We start from the raw sequence: 6,000 nt of genomic DNA, 5'->3' as shown, positions 1-6,000 counted from the left end.
CATCATCATCATCACCAGCATCGCCATCACATCCATCATTTTTTACAAGGTAAACATTTCTTCCCTTTCTATAATGCTTCAAACAGGTTCTTGAAGGGTTCCTTGGTTTTTAATCTGGTTCTCGATTTATTTATTTACTACAATATGAATCTAACAACTCTTTTATTTAACTAACAAATGTATTTGTCTTTTGTTTACTTTCTTTTGATTTATTAAAGGAATTAGTTAGTCAAATTAAATAAACTGAAATGATGATTAGACTCATTTTTCCCAAAACCAACCAGCCCCAAAATTCATTCATTCATTCATTCATTTAGTTATTTATTTTGTTGTTTGTTTGTTTGTTTGTTTGTTTGTTTTTGTTTTAAATCAGGGATTAGTAAATTTAAATCAACTGAAACGATAATGAAACTCGTATGAATGAATTATATTATTAGTAAATAATAAGAACGTCCAAAACCAAGAAAAAATGAAGTGCACTGCAATTTATTTTATAATACTAGAGTTAATTTAGTGTCATTTATGTTAATATATTTACGACATAGAGTTTCATTTCCTTTTATCGATTTAAAAATGTATTTGTTTGTTCGTTTCTTTTTTATTTTTATTTATGCTTCATGTTTGAGGAGGGGTTAGTCATTTAGCAGCGACTAAAATGACGATGAGACTCGTATGAATAAATGATATTATTTGTTTTTTAAAAAAAAAAGTTTAAAAAGTAAGTACACCCCAACATTTATAAATATAAATGAACGTTTTAATTATGGATTTAATTCCAATTAAAACTGCGAGCAGCATTTTCAGGGGCCAAGCACCCAGACTCGTTGTTGCACTGTAATTGCCTACCAAGTTTTGTGTCAGTTAGCAAAGTCGTTGCTGAGATACAGCCTCACTTCCTGTTTGGCAGCTATGCTGTCCGATTCGTTCTCCCATTACGGACAAACCACTTTTGTGAGGCTTACTCTGAAGATGTCGTGTGCTAAATTTGTTGACCCTGGGTCCCTCGACCCAGGGAACCCAGGGATGGCTTTTAAATTTTGGACACACAGTTCAGAAATTATGACCAGAAACGTACTTACAAATTAGGCCCAGATTTGACCCCATGATGGAACGAGCACTTGGCCCAAATTTGGTCAGAATGTTTTGTAGACCTTCCTCAATCGGTGTGCCAAATTTCACAACTTTTCACCGGATGGTTCTGTGGGTTGCCGTAGACGACCTTGCCAGAAGGAGAAGAAAAGGTGGAATAACAATGGGGTACCTACACGCCTCCAGTGCTTGGCCCCCTGCTTCATGATAATAATCTCACAAAAGAGAGTTTCCCTTTCTTTTATGAATCTAGGAACTTTTTATTTATTTATTTTTAAAGACGTGTAGGCACAGATTAATCACATTAATTAGACGTATCAGAATAAATGTTATTATTTCTAATTAATATTCTGAAAAATAAATGTAAATATCTTATGAGATGTTTGTCGTAATGAAATATTTCATCGTAGATGAAGTTATAGTGTGTGTGTGTGTGTGTGTGTGTGTGTGTGTGTGTTAGTTATACTCCTTCATCAGGACTAAGTCCAGAGTAAACGGTGTGTGTTCAGGAGTGATATTAGCGGGGAGTGGAACCGTATGGTACAGATTTTTAGGAACTTCTGTGTTTACAGATTTGATTTTTAGAGGCTTTTCGGTGCTGTGGATTTTTCCAAAAATAAATTTGTGGATATTTTGGTGTTAAAATGGAAAAACTGAACATGAAATATCGAGATGGTGAATTGTTGTTTTAGGAAAAACAATTATTGTAGAAATCTCAATAAAACAACAGATGATTTAAATGGTACTAACGTTATTAAATCCCACTTTAATCGAAATAAAAGTCATGTGTGGTATGTAATTAAACATGGCGGCTTTTTATTAGCAAGAACTTTTTCAGGAACCCAGGAAATTCAAATGCATTTTAAAGGCAAGTGTCTTTCACAACAGGAACCCTGTCAGGAACTTACAAACTTTCATACAAAGGCATGCGGGAACTTTAGGTGCATTTCCTCTGCGAGAACCTTCGATGAAGTTCAGATGCAGTTCCATCAGAAGGAACTTTTCATATATTCGGGATCTTTAGGTGAATTTTCACCACAGTAACTTTTGCATTTTCAAAGCAAGAACCTTTTTTCAAACCCAGGAACTCACTGTGCATTTTAATTTTCACAGTGAGAAAAGGTTCCTGCACAAATGAAACATTACTAAAGGTATAAAATCCCCAATTTAAGCCAAATTAAAGTAATGTGTGAAATGTAAGTAATCATATGAGGTTTTTAAAATTTTTTTTAAAGGATCCTTTCAGCAACCCCAAAAATGTACGTGCATTTTCAAATCAAGTGACTTCATGAACTTTTAGAGTGTTTTAATGACAGGAACTTTCTCAGGAACTTTGAAATACTTTTCAGAAAATTTGGATGTATTTTCAACATAAGAACATTTTACTGAACTTTTAGTGTGTTTTCCCCAAGAGGAACCTTTTCAGACACCCAGGCACTTTAGGGAAGTACAGATGGCATTCCATCAGAAAGAACTTTTAATGAATTTTCTTAGCTAGAACCTTTTTTGTAAATCCAGGAGCTGTAGGAGCATTTTGACTACAGAACATGTTTCAGAACCCAGGAAATTTAGACATATATTCACTGCAGGAACCTTTTCAGGCAACCATGAACATTACGGGGATTTTCACAGTAAGAAACTTTTCAGGAGCCAAGGAACTCTGAGAGTGTTTTCCCAGCAGGAACTTTTTCAGGAATTAAAGAACTTGAGGAGCATGAAATTAAACATATTGTCTCTTATTGAACATTTTTAGCCTGGGTGTGTGTCTCGCTTCCTTTCCCGAGTGTGGCTCATGGTGAGGCCTGAATGCTGTTGGGGAAGTTTCACGAAAGACGAGAGACACTGGAGCAAATCCAAGTTATTGGTCAGAGATAATGAGACAACTGTACTGTAGCTCTACATCTTCGTCTCGTCCTGACGTGTGTGTGTGTGTGTGTGTGTGTGTGTGTGTGTGTGTGTGTGTTAATCTTGCTGCATCATTGTTCCAGACTCATGTGGTAGGAAATGACCTTTTAGAATCTCTACCAGCACCACAAGAGAACAAAAGCTTTCTTAGAGCGTGACTAAAACGGTAATATTTCCTCCACTCCAGCAGGGGGAGATAGTGTACATTGCAGTGTAAATGTAGAGCGGAAGACTGTGATGTAGGGTTGCATGATATACCGGTACTTCGGTCCTATCTTGATACTAAAGCTTCAAAATACCACCGATGCCACTGTATTTATTAAATGGTAGTATCGTCAGTACGGTCAGTACCGTAAGTAATGACGTATGTGGGGCAGTTAATGCGATTTTCGCTAAAACGACACATCTCACTGCTTTAGCAGAATACACAAAGGTTAGTGACGCTTTATTAAACCTAAATTCTTTACCGTTAACCTTTAAAGATTGCCTGTTTGCTACCAAGCGAGCTAACGTAACGCTAACCGCTGTGTAAATGCTAAAATTAGCCGTGTTTGCTAGTAAGCAAAGTTTCCAACTTCAGTTATTATTTCTAATGTTATGTTACAATTCTAATCCTAATGTAATGTTATCATTCTGAGGACAATTTCCATTTGCATGATTTCATTGCTTGAGGGAATGACAGATGAAATACGTGACACATTGAATTAGTTGCTCGCCAATTTTCTGATCGTTCTTGAGTTTTTTCCAACATTCATTCTCAGGAAAATTCGGTTCGTCTGTATTCATTTATATCTATGCATTTCTGTCAATTTGGTTTATTTTGTAGATTTGTAGATATGAATTAACACAATATTACGTGGTATCCTGATACTACTTGCTATCGTAGTATAAATACAGCTGGTGTAGTATCGTAAGACATGTTTATGGTATCGGGACAACCCTACTGTGATTAGGTTGAACACCGTTCTGTCGAAGTGGCCTCATTTGATGTTTTTTAATCCTTTGTTGTTATTCCAAAAATAATAACGGAGTTATTCGCACTATTTTTCAAAGAGAAATTGTTACTGTGTCAAATGTTGCATCATATTGGAACTCTTTGTTAAATGGAAAAGTCATTTGCTGGGAAAAAGTATGGTTATTAATATGAAATCATATTCGAAAGAAGGTTAAAGAAGAAGAAGCAAATATTAAAAAAAGGTAACCACTTTGCATTTATTTTGGCGATGTTCTTATTTAGGTCTATTGTGGTGTAACCAGGGCTGGAAATGGGGGGGATGCTGAGTCTGGGAGGTGAATTTCAAGGGAGGACGGCGTTCCAGTTCAAACCAGTGTCTACGTTTCTTTGGGAAACGAGCAGGGTTTCTATCTTTTATCCACTCGAAAGCCTCCGAAAGCGAGTTCCGTACATAAGCGCAGCTGGGATATTCTGCGTGTGGTTGCGCAATGTTGACTTTCGAGATTGGCCATAATACCTACAGGCTGCAGCCAATGAGAACGCTTGTCTATCAGCGCACATCCTTACAGGATCGATCAGACCACCTCAGGGAAATTAATGGAGTCGTAGCGTAGCGGATAATCTTAACAGAAACGGTTACTTTAACAGATTTGATAGTGGAAACTTTGATATGGATAAAGCTGCAGCACGTACCTGAAGTGACCCAGGTTTAATCTATTTTGAACGTCCTTACTCATAATTTATTTTCACTATCACAGCTTGCTAAGTATTATATCCACAGTTATGTTAGCCCACATGTTTACTCATTCTCTCCAAGCAGAGATTCTTTTGAATGATGGCTGTTTGTTTTGGGCCACACATAATTCACAAATGTTGTTCAGTGACATTTCAAGTGCTCCAAAAAAACAAACAACAACAACAAAAAAAACCCCAGCTAGAGTAACTAGAGTCCCCCCGGCCATTTCCACCACTGGGTGTAACATAGGGAAATTTATCAATGACAGTTTTCAGTGTTTGAGACTTTTTGGCTTCACTGATTATCCTAAAGACTATTTATTTTGTTGATTTCATATTTTTGACCAAATTTCACATTCATAAATGCAAGTTTACGAATAAGAAACCCAACTTCATGGCTTTGTTGATTGTACAGATGTAAAGCCGTACATGGACAGTACATTATTAGAGACTCTTTGAACAAGAAAGCTATAAAGACCATAAAAGTTTGTGAGCTTAACAAAGTATAATTTGATAGTTGTATACCCAGTCGTATTATTATTTTGTTCTTTATAATATTACCTCCTGGCACTTCTTGTTTATTTTACTGTTTTATACATAGTTTATACATACTTAACTGTATAATGTTTAATATTTGCAACTGAACAAATATGTATAGTGTTTATGTTTCTTGAGTTCAAAATAAGACTGTGATGAGGTAATATTTCCTCCACTCCAGCAGGGGGAGACAGTGTATGACAGTGTGTTGGAGTGGAAAACTGTGATGAGAAAGAGAATGAGTGAGAATATTTTTTGAGAGAGAATAGTTATTTAATAATATTGAAATGTTCCATGGACAACCGAACCACAGTTCAGTTCGATTCAGATTGTTCAGTTTGTTCAAATTCAATTTGATTCGTTACGATTTCATTCAGTGGGATTTGATTCGATTCGATTCAGTTCAGTCTGGTTCAGTACGGTTTGATTTATTTTGATTTGACTCACTACAAATCTGTTTGGTTCCGTTCAATTTGATTTAATTTGATTCGATTCAATTCTATTAGATTCAGTTCAGTTCAGTTTATTTTCATAACGAGAACCTTTTTAGAAACCCAGAACTTTTAGGAATGTTTCTGCTGCAGATGTAGGTGCGCTTGCACTGCTGGAACATTTTCAGGAACCTGTGAACCTTACATTTCCACCACAAGAACCTTTTCGAGAACTCATACACTTCACAGGCATGTCCATTGCAGGAACCTTTATAGCAACTCGTGAATTTTATGTGCGTTTTCACAGCAAGTACCTTGTCAGGAACCCAGGTGCTTTAGATACATATT

General features: G+C 36.1%; 1 protein-coding gene across 2 annotated transcripts in view; it reads left to right on the top strand.

Moving 5' to 3' along the window:
* The window catches only part of oca2 (oculocutaneous albinism II), a 115,185-nt gene that overhangs the window by 682 nt on the left and 108,503 nt on the right, over nt 1-6,000 (top strand). For both annotated transcript variants that reach the window (XM_053635913.1, XM_053635912.1), the window contains exon 1: nt 1-49. This exon is cut by the window's left edge and continues 682 nt beyond it. The gene's annotated coding sequence lies outside the window, so the exon portion shown is untranslated. The remainder of the gene's footprint in view (nt 50-6,000) is intronic.

Source organism: Ictalurus furcatus, chromosome 11 (genome assembly GCF_023375685.1).
Source record: "Ictalurus furcatus strain D&B chromosome 11, Billie_1.0, whole genome shotgun sequence".
NCBI lineage: Eukaryota > Metazoa > Chordata > Actinopteri > Siluriformes > Ictaluridae > Ictalurus > Ictalurus furcatus.
This window is presented reverse-complemented; position numbering and strand designations above follow the sequence as displayed.